This window comes from Spermophilus citellus (genome assembly GCF_964194105.1).
Source record: "Spermophilus citellus genome assembly, chromosome: 10".
In the NCBI taxonomy this organism is placed as follows: Eukaryota; Metazoa; Chordata; class Mammalia; order Rodentia; family Sciuridae; genus Spermophilus; species Spermophilus citellus.
In genome coordinates, this window is record NC_138197.1 from 101,907,876 (window position 1) to 101,929,902 (window position 22,027).

Genomic DNA, 22,027 nt, shown 5'->3' on the forward strand with positions numbered 1-22,027 from the left:
GGCTGAAAATAATTGAAAGTCAATATTATTCTCATTTTGAACTAAGGCATAAGGTGGCATTACCTTACAGTCTCTTATGGTGAAGCAGATGACAGTATGTGGATTCAGATTTGTTCTGTTTGATGCTAAATCTCCTGATGGTTTACTTAAACCAAAAATCTTAATTGCAATTTGGAAGAATTATCATGATCTGTTCCCTGCTTTCCCTTTCAATTTAACTTACTACTTCATGGTATCATATGACCTACATTCCAGACAAATGATATACAAGGATCTTAGCAATCATAAATCGAATCCTATGTATATTTCTCTCCCTCTCAGGACTTGACAAAATGTCTTTCTATAATAAAGCTCAATAAATATTTATTTTGTTTTCATTAAAATTTCCATTGCCATGAAGTGTGGCTTCCACTGTGGAAAATAAAATGCATAGTAATTATCAAATAGAAAAGCAGTTTATTGAATGGATTTGTTTTGAGTATAAAAAGCTAACTTAGCCAAAATACTATGATAAATTTTCTGTGACAGTTGATGCATAACAGAATGGTTTTCCTTAGTACAGAATTAATTCCTTAAGGAAAATAAATATGCTCCCAATTATATAGCTATTTGACATAGTTTCAAATTTTTGTTTTGATAAACACATAATTTATGTCATTTGGGTTATTTTACACAGTTTATAAGAATGCTTAAATGGTGGATGTTTTTAGGAGATAATAAACTATGAGTAAAACATAAATTAATATTTTCTATTTCAGAAATTTAATTTATATTTGCAATTCTGTCATTTCTTTTTTTATGTAAATATATGATGTAGAATTGTCATGTGGATGAATAAACTGTTATGTATTATTTTCAAGTAAACTTACTAAATGACAATCTGTATAAAATGCACATTTACTGCTTATAAAATACAATTGGGTATTTATTTAAGGTAAATTCTTTACCAGATGGCTGATATTTTATCATCATAAGATGGCTTACATTCCTAATATATGGTGGTATTATTTTATTATTTCTTGTTTTTCAGTTTCATCTTTGTATTATGCCTTCTAACTACTTATCTAGCTCTATGTCCACTTAATTTTTAGAGAAATCTTTAGCAATTTCTTAAGAGAATAGCTTTAACTTTATGCTTCACCATGAGGGAAAGTTTTACTCCTCTGCTGCAGGAGAGGTGGATTAAGCTTCCTAGATGATGAGCTAAGGGCTTTAAAAAATATTTAATTTCATTTCACACAATCTTTAGGAATGAATTATTCCCATTCTTGTTTAATATGAACAAAATGGCATCCCTCTGGTCACACAGCAATGGGAAGTAGTGGCTTCTAACTGGGGTTTATGCAGTTGAAATTCCCTGTGTCAGCCATAAAGCTCTATTGTTTCCAAGGTACATGGAACCACTGACTACTGACTTTATGGAACTCTCACCGATCCATTCTCATTCTCTCTCTCATATATATATATATATATATATATATATATATATATATATATATATATATAACCTTGGGAATTTTATGGAACTCTCACCAATCCATTCTCATTCTCTCTCATATATATATATATATATATATATATATATATATATATATATATATATATATAACCTTGGGAATTTTATGTTCCCCTTCTAAGCATCAGCTTCTTTATAAAATTAAAACAATAATGATAACACTTATTTACCTTTGGCTATTACTAAGAAAAATAAGTAGCACATGGTGTGTAAAACATAGCCCAATGCCTAGTACTGAATCACCTTTGATGCTATTTTTCTATAATCAATTACTTTGTTTATACTTTCCAATTGACAAATAACATAGAATAAATTTATAGTATATAACATGACATTTGAAATATTCACACATTGTGGAATGGCTAAATCAAGCTTATCACTCCCAGAATCTGGAAAATTATCTTAGTCTAGTAGAAGTTCAACAAATAGTTATTGGATTTCATTAATATTTCCATTGCCATGAAAGTATTTCAAGAGTAAAAAATAGTGCATGTAACTAAAGAACATAAGAGGTGGTGTTGTAAATATTCTGAGAACAAATCACAATATAACAAATATAATATGGTAAACAGTTTGCATTACCTCACATACAACTTTTTGTGATGAGAACTCTTAAAATTTACTTCCTGAGCAGTAGTCAAATATAATGGTATGTTCTTATTGACTATAGTCACCAAGCTGTACAATGGATCTCATGAGTTGTTTCTCTTGTCAAACTGAAAATTTTTTGTCATTTGACTATTTCATATTATTCTTAATTTCAGAATTATTGGAAACAGTAATCCAATAAATAATTGAGTTTCTTTCTTACCAGCCTATATATATGTGAATTGCATCTAAAATAACAAGGCATATGAAGAATAAGTAGGATAACTTTATTACCTTAGGACTTTTTATTAAAAGGAAGGTTTACAAAAATAATATACCTAATACAATAATGGCTTAATTAATTTATTTTTATTCTTATTTGTGTGAATTACCATGGCTACAATTTTAATATTTGAGGAATTGAGTCATCAGATAATAACAAGGACCACCAGCTGAGTTCTTAAATCTTTGTAGAACACTATTTTGGGCAATAGTATTTTGTTTGAGAGAAAACCTTTAAGTGACATGTTGCAAGTGTACAATTAATTTGACTTTTGAAATTAATACATTACAAAGGAACTTGGATACCAATATGGCAATCTGCTTTTAAAAGTTCAACATTATTATATGATGAAATCAGAACTATGTTTTTTTAAGTTCTAATAATGTAAATTTTGACTTTTAGAAATACACATTTTTTAAATTAATTTTTTGCCAAAGCAAATACTTTAAAGAATATAGACTTATTTAATCAACTCTTTAAACATGTTAAACAGCTACCTTATTAAACTAACTGCAATGAAATGATAAGTATTATTATATTAAAATATAAAATTTATTTTTGTCTCTATGGAGAAAAATTGAAATCATTCCCTCTAAAAACTGGAATAAGACAGGAATGCCATCTTTCATCCCTTCTATTTAATGTAGTTCTTGAAACACTGACCAGAGCAATTAGATAGATGAAAGAAATTAAAGGGATACAGATAGGAAAAGGAGAGTTCAAATTATCACTATTTGCCAGTGATATGATTCTATACCTAGAAGATCCAAAAAAATTTCACCAGAAAACTTCTAGAACCAGTAAATTAGTTCAGCAAAGTAGCAGGATACAAAATCAACACCCATAAATCAAAGGCATTTCTGTGTACCAGTGACAAATCCTCTGAAAGGGAAATGAGGAAAATTACCCCATTTACAATGGCCTTAAGAAAGAAAGAAAGAAAGAAAGAAAGAAAGAAAGAAAGAAAGAAAGAAAGAAAGAAAGAGTGAGTTAGGAATCAACCTAAAAAAAGAGGTGAAAGACCTCTACAATAAAAACTACAGAACACCAAAGAAATAAATTAAAGAAGACCTTAGAAGTTGGAAATATCTACCTTGTTCTTGTGTTCTTCCATAGGCAGAATTAATATTGTCAAAATGACCATACTAACAAAAGCATTATACAGATTTAATGCAATTCCAATAAAAATCCCAATGAAATTTCTCATAGAAATAGAAAAAGTAGTCATGAAATTCATCTGGAAAAATTAGATACCCAGAATAGCTAAAACAATCTTTAGCAAGAAGAGTGAAGCAGGTGGCATCACTATACAAGAACTTAAACTATACTACAGGGAAATGCTTTATTAATTAGCAAGAAATATCTGTTGAAACACTATATGTAGTTGAAGATTAGAATAATCAGTTAGACTCAAATCAATATTGTGGTCAATAGTAAAAAATTGGTGATAAAAAGCAACCATTATACAATTGAAACATTTAAAATTATTGGTTACATTAATGTAAATTAATAAACTTTTATTATTCTAGAATATTATCCATTAGCAATTTTACATTACAACTATTTTGACTTTATTGTGTTTAATTATTATTAAAATTTTATATTCATCAGTGATAGGACAAGTAGACATTATATTTTATTATGATTATTTTATGCTATTTTTTCAGCTGTATAGTGGCTATTTAATAAAATTTGTATAGATTTAAGGTGTTCACCTGGTGTTGTTACATACATATACTGTGAAGCTAATTAACATATGCCCACATTATTTAGTTACCATTTCTTGAGTGTATGTGTTGAGAATATTTAAACTTATTTTAAGATTGAGATTTTTTTTGTCTAGTCTGAGTAGTCTGTGAATCTATGTGAATCTTAGAATTTATCTATTCATGTCAAAAGAACCATTGAAAATTTGATAAGGTTTGCATTGAATATGTAGATTGCTTTAGGTAATGTTGACACTTTAGCATTATTAATTCTCATTATTAATGTAAATGGGATATCTTTCCATTAATGTTTTATCACCTTCAATTGCTTTCATCAATATGTTAGAGTCTTTTTAAATTTTTTATTTGTTTTAATTAGTTATACATGACAGTAGAATGCACTTATATACTTTGATATATCATACATATATGGGATATAATTTCTCATTTTTCTCAGTATACATAATGTAGAATAACATTGGTCATGCAGTCACATACATACATAAAGTAATAATATCTGTTTCATTCTACTATTTTTCTTATCCCCACATCCCCTGCTTTCCCCTCCTTTCACTTCCCTCTACCTAATCTAAGGTAATGCTATTCTTTTTTTTTTTTGCATTACAATTCTACTCATTTTTTTACTTTTCTAAATTTGCTCCTAAGTATTTTATCTTTTTCTGTTATTATAAAATGGAATTTTTTGTCTTTTATTTTTTAATATTTATTTTTTAGTTGTAGTTGGGCACAATACCTTTATTTTATTTATTCATTCTATGTGGTCCTGAGGATCAAACCTAGGGCCCTGCACATATTAGGCGAGTGCTCTACCCCTAAGCCACAACCCAGTCCCTTAATTTGTTTTTTGATAGTCTATTGTCAGTTCTTATACACCTGAATTTTGTATATTGGCTTTGTATCCTGTAACTTTATTGAATTTGTTCATACTAACAACATTTAACTTAGTCTATAGATTTTTCTACATATAGACTGTGTTATCTATAGAAAATTAACTACTTACTTTTAGTTTAGTTGACTTTTCTTTCTTTTGTTCAATCTAGGACTTCCAATACTACATTAAATAGAAGTGGTGAGAGTGGAAATCCTTCTCCTGTTTATAATCTTAGAGAAAAATTTCCAGTCTTTTATGATTTAATATGATCTTAGCTTTGGGTTTGTAAAACATGGCCTTCATATGTTGAAGTATATTATTTCTGTTTGTAATATGTTGAGAATTTTTATCATGAAAGGGTATTGGACATTTTGTCAAATGTTTTCTGGAATTTATTGAGATGATCATATGATTTTTTATTAATATGAATGCATTTCCCTTATTTTATAAGTTTGGTTGCAAGTGTACCAAACCCATGCATTCCTTATTAATTTTAAGTGAATATAGCTTTTTATTGATTGAATTTACAATTCTTTGTTTCCAGGTCACACCAGGTCACCAGTGTGGTGAGAAAAACTAAGAGGTTGAATTAACAACATCCAGTCCTTGATTCCAAGGGGTGCATAACTCAAAAGGAAACATAAGAAAGAGTGCAACAGGACAGGCAGTAAACATTCTTTCTTCTCAACTGTTTTTATCTCCTTAGCAGAAACAGGCCCTATATATTTTCCTAATTTTTTCTTTTAATGTGTGTGTGTGTGTGTGTGTGTGTGTGTGTGTGTGTCTTTTCTTGCTGCACTGAAAGGTTTGAAAGAAATACACACACACACACACATATACTCAAGTAATCTTTCATTTTAATCACTTTTTATTCATTCATTTCTTATTTAACCTTCTTTTGACTTTGGAGGGATAGATTTTTATGTAGGTATGTTTTGGTTTGATTTTTAAATTTTCATCCTTACAGTTTTTTCTCTCATAACTCCATCTTCACTTTCTATCTCTTTTCCTAGCCAAATTCTCTTATTCTCTCTTCCTCTATTTTACTAGTTTTTTCTCTTCCTCTATTTTACTAGTTTTATTTACTTTTTTCCTCCTTGTTTATAGCTGTCACCTTATATCCCTCTCCCACTTCCCTCCTGTTCAATTTTTGAATATTTTAAACTTTCACTTGCCTTTCTACCTAATTTCCTCTTCATGTGAGGAACTATTTATATATTTCCTTCTACCCAGTATTTATGTCGCTGTGGTTATTAATATAGTGGATGATATTATTGACACCTATTATTTAATTATGAATCTATTATGTGGCTCTTTATTGTTGGTAGTGATGTTAAATGCTGAGCCCACCATTTATCTTTTTGTGGCAGTTAGTGTTATAGATGTGATAGTAGCCAATTAATGTTTATTTTAAGTCTATGTATTGTTCAGTACTGTTATTACTTACTGTTCCTTTTTCTAAGAGGGATTACAGAGTGAGACACTTCAAATTCACAGCATGTAGATCCTGCTTCTGAGCTACACTCACAACTCAACCAATTGACGGTGAGCTTCATTCCATGCACTAGACTCATTTGAGCTCCAACAATATTTTAAAACATAAAATGAGGTAGATACAAACTCCAAATCAATTACTAGGTGCCAAGTAAGAAAACCTAGAAGCTCCATCAATTCCCACCACTGGATATGATCTAACACACAAAAACAAAGAAGTTCCCTAGATGATATCTTGTAGAAACACTTAGTATATCAGTGGCTCTCCAAAAATGAATTAAATCTGCAGTTTTACAGTAGTAAATAGAAGAATTGATATTTGAAATTCTGAGCCTTCATGGTGATGGTAAGATACTAAGGATACAGGATTCACTCTAAATAAGATAACTACACACAAAAAAAGCAACTCACATATATAGAAGTAGATGCAATTCCAGGGAAAGACTATAAAAATTATAATTAAAATATTCAATGAACAAAAAGTAAATCTAAGGAATACATTAAGACAGCAAATACAGCAGGTGAAAGATGATATCAGTGTAGAAATAGAGAGACCAAAAAGAAATCAATCAGAATTCCTGGGAATGAAAAACACAATAAATCAAATTAAAATTCATTTGAAAGTATCAACAAGATGTAGTTCATAGAAAATAGAAATCCAAGCTTTAAAAATAGGGTATATGAATTGAATAATAAATATGCAATAAATGAAAAACAAAAAAGACTATAATCAGAAAATATGAGAACTCTGGGACACATCAAAAAACAAGATTAAGAGTCACTGGTGTAGAAGACAGCTTTGAGATACAAGCTAATGTCATTAAGAACCATTTCAGTGAAATGATAACAAAAAAAATTTATAAAGATGTAAGATGGATATCCACAAATAGGAAACATAGAACTCAAATAGACAAGATAAAAAAAACAACCTTTCCAAGACACATTATAATCAAAATGCCTAACAAAGAGAATAAGGAAATAATATTAAAAGTTGCTAGAGAAAAGGCACCAGGTCCCACTTAGAGACAATACAATAAGACTCACTTCTGTCTTACCAACCAACTTAGATTCTAAAAGTCAAGGAGGGCTTGGAAAAAGAAGTTGCAAGATCTGTCAGGAAACAATTGCCATCCAAGTTTGTTATAGTCAGCAAAATTGTCTTTCAGAATAGAAGAAATACTTTCCACCATAAGGATAATTAAAAATTTTGATGACCACTAAGCCAGCACTACAAAAAATTATTTAGCTATTTATAGCACACAGAAGAACTCAAAAGGCAAACCCCAAACCTCCCAAATGGATGAAGCTCTCTAGAAGTCTAATTAGCTAAATGAAAATTAAGACTGAATTAAATATAACAAACCCAAGTGGAAGGATATAACAAAGATCTATCCATAATAACATGATATAAATGGTCTCAACCCTCCAACTAAAAGACATCAGTTCAAAAAATGGATTAAAAAACAACATCCAACTATATGCTATGTGTAAGAGACTCTTTCATAGACAATGACACACACAGGCTAAAAGCAAAAGGTTGAAAAACAATTCATGCAAATGGAATAAAAAGAAGCAGAAGAAGCTACTCTTGTATCTATCAAATAAGATTTTAACCCAGCATTAATCAGAAGAAACAAAATATTTCACTACATACTGGCAATGGAAGATGTCCAAGAAGATTATGTATCAATATTAAATATTATTTATGGCCCAATATTGGTTTATCTAATTACATAAAACAGATTTTTACTGAAGTTAAATTCTGCCTAGACCCTAATACAATAATACTTGGTGATATAAACATATACTCTTTACCAACAGACAGATCATCCAGACATAAAGTCAATATGGACTCATACCAAATTATATGGTCTTCCTCAAATTATATAGATATAGAAAGGAAGAGAACACTCCCAAATTCATTACATGAAACCAATAGAAACCTGACACCAAAATGAGACAAAGACAAATTAAGAAAAGAAAACTACAGACCAATGTGCTTGATGAACACAGATGAGCAATCCTGGGGGAATGCAAGTTTGGTTGAACATGTGCAAAATAATAAATGTAATTCACCAAATAAATATAATTAAATATGAGATTCACATGATTATCTTAGTAGATGAAGAAAAAACCTATGACAAAACCAGCACCTATTTATGTTAAAAATGTGAAAGTAGAGATAGAAAGAACTTCTTCAACATGGTAAAGGCTACATAAATAAAACCCAAAGCCAATATTATACTGAACAGGGAAAAACTCAAAGAATTTCCTTTAAAATCAGAAACAGCAAAAAAAATTTCCAGTGATAAAACTCTGATTCAATATAGTTTATTTATTTACTTATTTATTTTGGTATCAGGGATTGAACCTAGGGGCACTTCAACACTCAGTCATATATATATATATATATATATATATATATATATATATATTCCTTAACAAGACCTCCTAAATCTCAATACATAAAACCAAGAATCAGTAAGTGAGATACCATCAAATATATATATATATATATGTGTGTGTGTGTGTGTGTGTGTGTGTGTGTGTGTGTGTATGAGACAGAGTCTCACTGATATGCTTAGGGCCTCCTTGCTAAGTTGCTGAGGCTGGCTTTGATCCTCTTGCCTCTACCTCCTGAGCTACTGAGAATGCAGGCATGATCTATATAGTTCTTGAAGCTCTATTCAGACCAACCAGACAAGAGAAGGAAATTATAGGAATACAGATAGGAAAAGAAGACAAATTATCTCTGATGACATGATCTTATATCTAACAGACCTACAAAACCCCACAAAAATACTTCTAGAGATGATAAACATATTCAGCAGGATAGCAGGATACAAGATCAGTATTAATAAAGCTATACCTTTCCTATATTCCAATAATTGATCTGCTAAGAAAGAAAGCTTCAAAACTATCTCATTCACATTAACCTAAAAACAATACCTGGGAATATATCTAAATAAAAAGATGAAATAAATCTGCAATGAAAACTACATAGCACTGATTAAAGAAATGTAAAAAGGAAACTTAGAAGATAGAAAGATCACTCACTTTCTTGTATAAGAATAATTAATAGTCAAAATGGCTATACTACAAAAGAATTATACATATTCAATGCAATCCCCATCAAAATATCAATGACATTATTCATAGAACTGAAATACAGTCCTAAAAGTTATTTAGAAAAATAAAAGACCTGGAAGAGCTAAAGCAATACTTAAGAAGAAGAGCAATGCTGGAGATACTACAATACCAGATCTGAAATTATACTACAGAGCTACAGTAACAAAAACAACATTGTATTGGCACCAAGACAGACATAAAGACCATTGGAATGGAGTGGAATGGAATGGAATGGAAGAGAACGGAATAGAAATAGAAGAATAGAATAGAATAGAATAGAATAGAATAGAATAGAATAGAATAGAATAGAATAGAATAATGAAATAGAAAGCATAGACACACACCCACATAGTTGTAGTTTTCTGATTCTCAACGAAAGTGTCAACAATATGTGCTGAATAAAAGATGACTTATTTAACAAATGATGCTCAGAAAACAGGATATCCTCTATGTAGGAATATGAGTCCTTCTCTTGCCCTGCTCAATATTCAAATCAAAGCAGATCAAAGACCTAGGGATTAAATTAGAAAATTTGCACCTGCTAGAAGAGAACATAGGCTCAAGACTCTAACATTTTAACACAACAAACAGCTTCCTTAACAAGACCTCCTAAATCTCAATACATAAAACCAAGAATCAGTAAGTGAGATACCATCAAATTAAAAAGCTCCAGCACAACAAAGGAAACAATTAAGAGTATGAAGAATGGTTACAAAATGGGAGAAAATCTTTACCAGTTCTTCCAAAGGGGATTTGTATCTAGAATTTATTATAAAGAACTGAAAAAGCTTAGTAATAACAACAACAACCATCAAATAAAACAATCAATAAATGGGCAAAAGAAGTAAACAAACATTTCTCAAAAGAAATATAAATTGCCATCAAATATATGAAAATAATATCTCTAGAAATCAATGAAATGCAAATCAAGACCACATTAGGATTTTGTCTCACTCCAGTTAAAATGTAATCATAAAGAGCATAAATAATAATAAATGCTAGTAAGGATATAAGGGAATGGTACATAAATTGTGGGACTACAAATTTGTACAAACACTTTGGAAGTCAATATGAAGATTCCACAAAGGCTAGGAACAGAATCATCATATGACCAACTTCTTTGAATTTATCCAAAATATCTACAATAAGCATGTTATAGTGATATAGGCACATCAGTGTGTACAGCAGCACATTCACCATAGCCACATTATGGAACCAGTCCAGATGATTGTCCAAAGATGAATGTATAGAGAAAATGTGGCATAGATACACAATATAATTTTACCAAGCTGTAAAATTATTGAAATGTGGCATTTCTTGGTTATTGTATGGAAAAGGAGACTATCACACTAAATAAAATAAGTTGCACTCAGAAAAATCAAAGGTCAAATATTTTCTCTCATATGTGGAAATTAGAGCAATGTAACAGCAGCAACAACAACAACAACAACAACAACAAAAAATGGAAGGGAGACTCTCATGAAAACACAGGGAAGACCAGTGGAGTTGAGGAAGGAGACTGAGGAAGAATGAGCAAGAATGGGAAGAGAAGAACTGCCCAATGAAATTGACCAAATGATACTATGTACATACTTAAATATACTTGATGAATTCCACGTTTTGTATATCTATAAGGCACCTATTTTAAAAAATCAGACAATTAATCAATATTGGGAAGATAATTAGAATAGAGGAGGGGAAACAGGGGAAGGGAGTAGGTACCTGAAAGAAGCAGAACTGGGAAATGAAATGGAACAAATTATATTCTCTGTGTGTACAATTATGTCAAAATGAACTCCACTGTTATGTGTAACTATAATGCACTGATTAAAACACTTCCAAAATAACTGGTAGCTATATATCAAAGTCTTCCCATTGAATGAACTTGGGTATAAAACCAGTCTATAATCATGAGAGAATACAGAAAAAGATGGACCAAGCTTCTCCCATGTTTGAGACCAGAAGTATATGAACCACAATTTTGAATTACACAATATCTTTATTTGGCCTATATGGTGATTTCCCCAATATCTACTTTCAATATGTCTATTCATAAAATATTTGTATTCTCCATTGATATTGTTTTGATCACCTTAAAGTAACACAATGTGTAATATTAGGAATATAGCAAAAGAATGTAAAAATTCAGTAAAACACTGTATCAGAACTTCATGGAATGCCAGGCTATGTAACTTTAAATTAAGAGAAAAAAAAATAAACTCATGATGAGATACATACTTGCAAGAGCATGAAAAACCAAGAAGAGAAAAAGTTCACTAGATTGAAATAAAAAAGGAGAACAAATGAACCTAATCCAGGAATGAATAACAATTTCTATGCTGCTTTTGTTAAGCATTAAATTTTCATAGGCTTTAAAAGGATTTGACTTAATTCTTGTGGTTATTGAATGTATAAAATCTATTGCCAATGACACTCATTATTATGCATAGTGAACTCAATGTATTAGCAATGAAGTGAAACATGTTTAAACATAAGGAGTAATGCTGAGCGAATCTTCCAAACCATTCTCATTTGCATTGAAAGTGGGTTCTGAGAGGTAATCAGAGGTTTACTAGAAGAAAGAATATTCTAACTTTTTCCCCCTCTATTACTTTGAGCATTGGCTTTGAGTTTTGACTGTACTAGAAGAATCCTTATCTTCAAAGTTACATCTTTCCTTAGCTGGCCTTCTCATGACCTAGTTAGTCATTCTGGGTTATTTGAAATGATAGAGAAAAAAGAATAATTAAAACGTATTTAGACTAGTTTGTGGCTTTTATTGCTGAGGAGAATGTGTCTAGGTTTTATTTTTAAGAGGAGAGTATATCCTCATCAATATCAGAAGCAAAATTTTGGCTGTTTAACTATTACCTGTATTTTCTGTTTCGTGGCTATTTCTTTTAAAATTGTAGGATGAGTAGTACTGTGTATTAAGGGTTTGTTGTGAGGTTATCAGCATATAATGAGTAAGAATGTAGAAATGTGTAAGAGCTGAAACTTATGCAAGATTAAAAAGAAAAGTAGGTATTATAAGAAGCCTAATATTTATTTATTTATTTATTTATTTATTTATTTATGTATTTATTTTAGAGAGAGTGAGAGAGGAGAGAGAGAGAGAGAGAGAGAGAGAGAGAGAGAAAGAGATAATTTTTTTAATATTTATTTTTTAGTTCTCGGTGGACACAACATCTTTGTTTGTATGTGGTGCTGAGGATCGAACCCGGGCCACACGCATGCCAGGCGAGCGCGCTACCGCTTGAGCCACATCCCCAGCCCCAAGAAGCCTAATATTTAATAGGTGATTTAAAAACAATTTTCTTCATAATATAAATGCTACTTAACAAGATTTTAAAAAGTCCTATCCATAGCATGACCTGAATAGCCTCTCACAGTGTCTTATGCTACTTTATATCATCATGGGTTCACTCAATAAAATACCTGGAAATAGCTGAAGTAGAGAAGTGACACCCTATTGTTTCATTCAAGATACATTCACAAAAGAAATCCAACATCATATTCAATCCTCAGGAGTAAAAGTTCTTTAACCTAGTCATATAAAACCTCCTATTAATTTCTGTTTCTATATTTTCCTAACTCATTTTACAATTAAGAAAAAAGTAATAAATTTTATGATATTTTACCTTTACCAAGCCTCTGGATAATTACTATAGATGAAATCAAACGGTATTATGTTCCCATTAGAAGGCACCACTCCCATTTCTGAATATTTCCAGCACAAAATATAACTTTTGCAGACTGGTATTGACAACCTTGTTAAATTTTCTATTGAAATAGCATTTTCTCTTCAACTCAATTGTAACTACTTCAGTGTTTGTGATTGCATCTTGTGTGTGATTTTTCTTTGAAGCAACTATAATAATGCTATGTAAATAGTATCTACTAAATATTGAACAATTATTTTGTCTATTAATCATTTTAAATGTTGTATTCTGAACTCCATGACATCAAAAACTGTTCTCTTTTTTGATAGTACTTAGAACACTACCTCCATTATATGCTCTGTGGTATTTATTGTATACTTTTAAATATGACATGATGTAAAAAAGCTTCCTTTTGAATGGAACAGTCAAACATAATTTTTCCCTTAAGACATTAATGAAAAATTATATAGAATATTCCTTGAAACTCAAATATTTGTATGAATTTTAGACAGTCTCAATAAATTATATTCAAAAAGATCTTATTTTCTGATTTGAGAAAAGAATCAGTATTGAAATAGAGGAATTAGCAAGATAAATCAGAAGACTCATAATGGCTTTATAAACAATCTTGTTGAGGAGTTTGGAGCTATTACTTATTTTTAAAATTGCCTTGAAATGTAAAGGACTACCAAGTTTCTTAGAAATCAGAGAAGAAATACATATCTTCTAGTTGGGATAAATAAAATTGTCATATGAATTGATTCTATAAATACCTAGTAACAAGAACATATTTTTATTAAAATGTAATTTCATGGCATTTCTAAGCATATAGCTTGCATACTTTAGTTCTATTATTGAATATAATATCCAACATGCAGCTACAGAATTTTATTGCATTTAAAATTTTTGTGGGCCTAGATTTGAGTCTCCATATTTAGATCAAATATAATTGCCTAAGAATACACTGATGTGTCATCTCAAATCCCAAAGCTGATCTGATGGTAAAAAGAGTTATCAACTATTCCCCTAATGTGTGTTTAATGGCTGTTTGGAAACTTGCTATTAGCAATTTAAATTATTTCTGCCCTATGATTAAGGGTCATGTCATTTTCCATACTGAAATTTCTCTTGATATGCTGCAAGATATATTTCAATACCAAACAGAATGTTACTTTTCAGGAAAAAAATATAACAAAATAGAATTTGAATTTTGATATTAGCTTTGAAGTAGTTACCAAATATAATGTTATAAATTTGATATTCATTAAAACTGTATTTATGTGAATTCCAAAAATAGTAAGACTGTAGCCTCTTCTTTATATCTTGAAGACCTTGAATGAGAAGAATAGGACCTTTCCTTCATTCATGTCAATCATAATGTGATTTGGTTTTAGCTTGAATTGCTGAGTCATAACATTACAGTAGTTGATTTAACTGAAAGAAAAGATTTCTTTCTAGTTAGAATCCATTATTTTTCTGTAGAAAAAGGTTAAATTTCAACTCTGTCCAATTTTACAGATATCTTCTCCTTAAAATTTTAGTATAACTTTTCTCAGACTAATGATATCTATAATATACAATTTGAAAATAAAACAAAGTTAAATTTGATATTTTTGCTAAATATTACATTATTATTTTCTTAAGTAAATATGCTAGTCTAAAAATTAGGCAAAAAAAGCAAATTGCAGTTGTCTGTAATATACTGATTTTCAAACAAATAATGAGGTCTGAATTTTACCAGAAGCTAATTCAAAATAACAAGGCACCATTTAAAACATACGCACACCTGGATCCTCAAATTTTATCTATTTCTCTAGAAATGAAATTGAGAACTTGTTCACAGGATCCCATAAATTGAACCATGTTCTTATAAAAATGCAGCATAAAAATTAGGCATCTGTGTAGCTGGAACTCATACTGCCTTTAAACATTAAAATTAATGCTGAAATCAATTCAAAAAATGATTAGGAAATAAGTCCTGGCTGTAAGTTTTATGTGGTCAGAAACCTTCTGCAGGTGGGCTGTTGAATTATCCAGTTGCTTAGTATGAAATTGAACATATTCAAAATAAAATCTGAATGGTTATCATTAAAATAATATGACCTAGATCTTTGGTTAGGTGCTTACTTTGATGTCTTCACTTAATAAGTTTCCAAAAAGGGGAAGTTATATTGTCCAATACATTATTCATAGATTGGCTATTCTAAGTACATTTATGTTTGTCTTTGACTCTACATATTAATAATGGAAATCCTCATTTGAAAGAACAAGATTGATTTCAAACTGTTGAAGGTATATATTTATTCATTTATAATTGCCGCTGTACAAAAATTTAAAGGATGAGTATTCAGATGAAAGATTAAGTGGCCACAAGATATCATTTACAAAAAGACTCTTTTTTCCTTTCAAATTAAATTACTTCATAATAAGAAGACTAGTACTTATAATTTGTCTTGTATTTATAGTCAATTTTGTGTTGTTATTACTACGACTACTACTATGAGTAAAATTTAAAGCAGCAGGATACTGGGCTAAAGGAAAAACATAAAGACAGCATATTTCTTTCCTGAATCCTCATAATGTTCATAATGTGTCAAAATGAAGAGTCCTTTTTCATCGACCAAAGTGTCCCTTCAAACTTTACCTGTTAAAATTCTAGCACCTACCAAGATGATATTAGGAATTAGAGTCCTTGGAAAGTTACAGTCTAAAAGTGGAATCCCTATGAACAGGATTCATGCCCTTCCTAACAGAGACAACACAGCTTGCCTTCTTTCTGGTCTCCACCCTGTGAAGATATAGGAAAAGACTACTATTAGCAAACCAGGAATCAGGCTTTCACCAGACACTGTATCAACTTGCACTCTGATCTCCAACTTCCTAGCTTCAAGAACTGTAAGAAATAAGTATTTGTTGTTTAAGACACAGGGTCTACAGTAACTTATTATAGTAGCCCGAATTAAGACACTGCTCCTCTTTGTTACTGTTAAGACAGATTCCCTTCTCTTGCTTGCCCTTGAAAGGCTATGGAAGCAATTCCTAGTTCATTCTGCAGATACTTGAATTGTAACCTGGAATAGTCCCTGTCTTTTGACTAGAGGCTAATGGTCAAGATTTGAAGTCAAAGTTTAGAACTACTTCAGAAACCAGGAAAAAGGTTTAAGATATGAAAAAGTAAATATCAATCAAAAAAACTCTTACCAGGACTACCAAGTAAAACCACACAGAACATCACATAAGCTAAATCCTAAGAGGTTCACTTCAAAGTCATGGATGAGTTTAGAATAAAACAGATAAAGTTCAGAATAAAATAGGTAGAATATACATGACTCCATGTGATGCCCAAGACTGAGCTAGCTACAGGTTGCCAGGCTCTGTTGCCTGAAAGAATCCAAACATCAATATTCTTAATTTAAAATATCCAGATTCACCAAGAACAATCTAGTGTGGAAAAGAATTTCAGTGATGCTTTCAATGTGTTCAATCACAGTTATAATATCAATAATAAAGGTTAGAAAAGGGGTTATATTTTTATTTGTGCATTATAATTACACATATTAATGCAATTCATTGTTGCATAGCTGTATATGCACACAGTATAACAATATAATTTGGTTAATATCATTCTCCAGTATCTCCCCTCTTCTGAGCTACTCTCCTATTTCAATTATCTTTATCTATGAAGAGATTTTTAGGTGTACTGTAATGTAACTAAAGGCATTGTGATATCTTATTCACCTTTATATCTATTTTTCATATGCTAATAATAGAATCAGATTTCACCTGGCTACACCTAAAGATGGTTGATAGGGAAACTAGTATTGATAGTACTTAGTCACAAACAATAATTTGTTCTTGGGAAGAGAAGAGGTTGGGGAGGGATTACAGAAGTAGATGAGAAAAAATGTTAAACACAAGAAATAAAAATTAAATATCTATATTGAAGCTGGCTGTACAAATCTACAGGGGGAAAAAACCTGCGTAGATTCCAGAGTAAAAACGTATGGATGAAATTAAAGCACAGGAAACATTCAAGTACTTAACATTAAGAAAAAAAAAATCTGAGGATAATGTGGCATATTTGGGTGTTGCCATAAGTTATAGAGATTAGAGTTCATAAATTAGCTCAACTTAAAAATGTCTAGTGCATATAAACTCAGTTTTATCAAAAGAAAAATTTGATTTCTCATGCCTACTTTAATGATATGATTTGAGCATTAAATGTAATAATGTATATAAAATACATATATGCATTTTATCTTTCAGTCTGTAAATATAGCCAAATATGATATATTAGTATTTGCATAGTATTTGGTATTTTACCTAAAATATAGGGGATGATTGATAAATTGGTTGAATAAATAAATATTCATACACAGAAGATAACAAGATATAAGGAAACACTAGACATTATTCAAGGTTCTTCATTCTTGTTTCAGATAGCATTGAAACCCTGAGCAGGTGATTTAACCCATAGGAACAGTGTTGTCAGGTGGATGAAACAATCTTTTTTTTTTATTGGTTGTTCACAACATTACAAAGCTCTTGACATATCATATTTCATACATTAGAATCAAGTGGGTTATGAACTTCCATTTTTACCCCAAATACAGATTGCAGAATCACATCGGTTACACATCCACATTTTTACATACTGCCATATTAGTGACTGTTGTATTCTGCTACCTTTCCTATCCTCTACTATCCCCCCTCCCCTCCCCTCCCATCTTCTCTCTCTACCCCATCTACTGTAATTCATTTCCCTCCATGTTTGTTATCCCATTCCCCTCACAACCTCTTATATGTAATTTTGTATAATGTAGTAGATTTAGTTTTATCAAATCTTAGTCAAAAATTTAATCTGCACCCTTATTTTTCTCAACTCTTCACATTCCTTCAAGAAGCTATTACTTGGATTCAATTGCCAACATCTTAAATTCTCATGACATCATCAGATACAATATTTATTTATGATAAAATTTTACTGATAACACATGTAAAATATAATTTAAAAAATTGTACAACCAAAAGTCTTAGATCTTTAAGAAAATATAAGCAATATTAATGTTACCTGCACTGTATTTTATTCCCTCTGCAAAGGTAATTTGAGGACAGGTGAGACAGTCATTGGAAGGAATTATTTTACTGCTTAAAAGTAGTTACCATAGTGTAAATTATCACTGTCTGCAAAGTCAACTACTCTAAAAAGTGATAATCAATATGGCAGCTTATTTAACTTTGCCCATTTTATATTATGACCACTGAACTTAGTAAAGTCACAACACAATATAGTTGCAAAAGTAGGAAATAGGTATTTAAAAACTTATAGCCATCGTTTTAGTATCATTTAGTCTAATGTTTTTTGATGTTATCAATTAGTTCCACAAATATTTATTGAAAATCTACTATGATTTAGTCCTAGTCTAAATGCCAGTGATATAAAGAAAATGAGACAGACATGGTTCCTGAAGAATACATTTCCGTTAAGTGAGGCCAGCAAGCAAATGTTATGTTAGTGAACACATCATATACTGAAAAAAGGTAAATATAGCACAGAAAGTAAAATAGACTAAGAAAAGTTATCTAGTTAGCTAGCTGGTGGCTATTTTAATGAAAGACAGAAAAAAGTAGTTATTATTAGTAAAATATAGTTGCAGAATTCATTGTAGGAGAGTTGAAAGAGACAGTGAAGTATTTTTTTATTATTTTTAATTTGTTCTAATTAGTTATACATGATAGAAGAATGAATTTCAGTTCATTGTACACAAATGGATCACAACTTTTCACTTCTCTGGTTGTACACGGTGTAGAGTCACACCACATGTGCAGCCATACATGTGCCTAGGGTAATGATGTTCATCTCATTCCACCATCATACCTGCCCACCTGCCCCCACCCCTTCCCTCTCTTCCCTTTGCCCCAACAAATTTTCTCCATTCTCTCCATGCACTTGCCAATTATGTATCAGCATCCACTAAAAAAGAGAACATTCGGCTTTGGGTTTTTGGAATTGGCTTATTTCACTTAGCAAGATATTCTCCAACTCCATCCATTTACCTGAAAATTCCATAATTTTATTCTCTTTTAATGCTGAGTAATATTCCATTGTGTATATATACCACAGTTTTTATCCATTAACCTGTTGAAGGACATCTAGGTTGGTTCCACAATTTAACTATTGTGAATTGAGTTGTTATGAACATTGATGTGGCTGTGTCCCTGTAGTATGCTATTTTTAAGTGCTTTTGGTATAGACTGAGAAGTGGGATAGCTGGATCAAATGCTTATTCCATTCCAAGTTTTCTAAGGAATATCCATACTGCTTTCCTTAGTGGGTGCACCAATTTGCAGGGTCTCCAGAAATGTATGAATGTCCCTTTTTCTCTACATCCTTGTCAACATTTATTGTTTGGTATTCTTGATAACTGTCAATCTGATGAGATTAATCTTAGAATAGTTTTGATTTGCATTTCTCTGATTACTAGAGAATTGAACTTTTTTTTCATGTATTTGTTGATTAATTGTATTTCCAGTATGCCTGATGAACACAGATGCAAAACTTTTCAATAAAATCCTGGCAAATCTATACAAAAACATATTTAAAAGATAGTGCACCATGATCAAGTGTGGTTCATCCCAGGGATGCAAGGTTGGATCAACATATGGAAATCAATAAACATAATTTATTACATCAATAGAAATAAAGATTAAAATCATATGATCATCTCAAAAAATGAAGAAAAAGAATTTGATAAGATACAACACCCTCTCATGTTCAGAACACCAGAAAAACTAGGTATATTAGTAACAAACCTCAACATTTTAAAAGCTACCTATGCTAATCTCAAGGCCAAAATTATTCTAAATGGAGAAAAATTGGAGACATTCCCTCTAAGAACTGGAACAAGACAGGGATGCCCTCTCTCATGACTCCTATTCAACATAGTCCTTGAAACTCTAGCAAGAGCAATTAGATGAAAGAAATTAAAGGGATAGGAATAGGAAAAGAAGAACTCAATCTATCACTATTTGCCAACAACATGATTCTATATTTAGGATCCAAAATACTCCACCAGAAAACTTCTAGAATTAATAAATGACTTCAGCAAGATATCAGGATATAAAATCAACACTCATAAATGCAATTCATTTCTATACATCAGTGATATATCCTCAGAAAGAGAAATTAGGAAAACTACCCCATTCAGAATAGTCTAAAAAAATGCTTGGAAATCAATCTAATAAAAGGGTGAAAGACTTATACAATAAAAACTACAGAACACTGAAGAAACACATTGAAGATGACCTTAGAAGATGAAAAAAATATCTCCCATGTACTTGAATAGAAATAATTAATATTCTCAAAATGTCTACACTACCAAAAGTATCATATAGATTTAAAGTAATTCCAATCAAAATGCCAATGATATTTCTCATAGAAACAGAAAAAGCCAATCATGAATTTATTTGGAAAAGTAAGGGACCCAGAATATCCAAAGCAACTCTTAGCAAGAAGAGTAAAACAGGAGACATCACAATACCAGACCTTAATCTATACTACAGAGCTATAGTAATAAAAATGGCATGGTATTGGCACCAAAATAGACTTATAGACCAATGGCATAGAATAGAAGACACAGAGACAAACCTACATAGCTGTCTCATACTAGACAAAGGTGCCAAAAAAACATACATTGGCAAAAAGATAGCCTCTTCAATAAATGGTGCTAGGAAAACTGGAAATCCATATGCAGCAAAATGAAATTAAACCACTATCTCTCACCATGCACAAAACTCAATTCAAAGTGCACCAAGAACCTAGGAATTAGACAAGAGATCCTGTACCTAATAGAAGAAAAAATAGGCCCAAATCTTCATCATGTCGGATTAGGTCTGATTTTCTTAATGAGACCCCAAAAGCACAAGAAATAAAATCAAGAATTAATAAATGGGATATATTCAAACTTAAAAGCTTTTTCTCAGCACAGGAAACAATCAATAATGTGAAGAGAGTGCCCTCAGTGTGAGAGAACATCTTTACTACGTGCACATCAGGTAGAGCACTAATTTCCAATATATATAAAGAACTCAAAAAACTTAACACCAAAAAAATAAATAACCCAATAAATAAATGTGCTAAGGAACTGAACAGACATTTCTCAGGAGACACTGATGTTTTAAAGAAAGTTCAGAAGTACAGATGTAGGTTTTAGAGTTGGTCATATATTTTGTTAACACTGCTTATTTTGACCCCATGGCTTTGTACTGCTACTCTCCTGGGTTTGGGCTTTCATATCACAAAACTTCCTTAATTTTACATTATTTTTAAACTGTAAATTTCGAAGACTTTCCCACAACTTTTATCGTCTTTGTAGCATTAAGCTGTAGAAATCTGTCGATTCTTTCAAAACTTACACTATGGTACAAAAAATGATTTCATGGATGAACTAAATCAAAATAACAAAACAACAACAACAAAAACATTTGTACCTGACCGTGGGACTCTGCATTCCCTAGAATTTTGATTATTTATCTATAAAGAATAAAACTTGGTAATGGTCTCAATATTTTTTATAAATGTGAAAATCTTATTAAAGAGAAAGAAAAAAGAGCTTTCAGGTGGAAAAATAGGAAATAGAAGAAACAAAGCAGAGATGCTCTGTTTACAAGAAACTAGCAGAGTTCAGCCTTCCCAGATATGCCCCACATTGGTACCAAGCATTGTCCAGTTAGGGCTCTGCTACTATGCCATAGGTT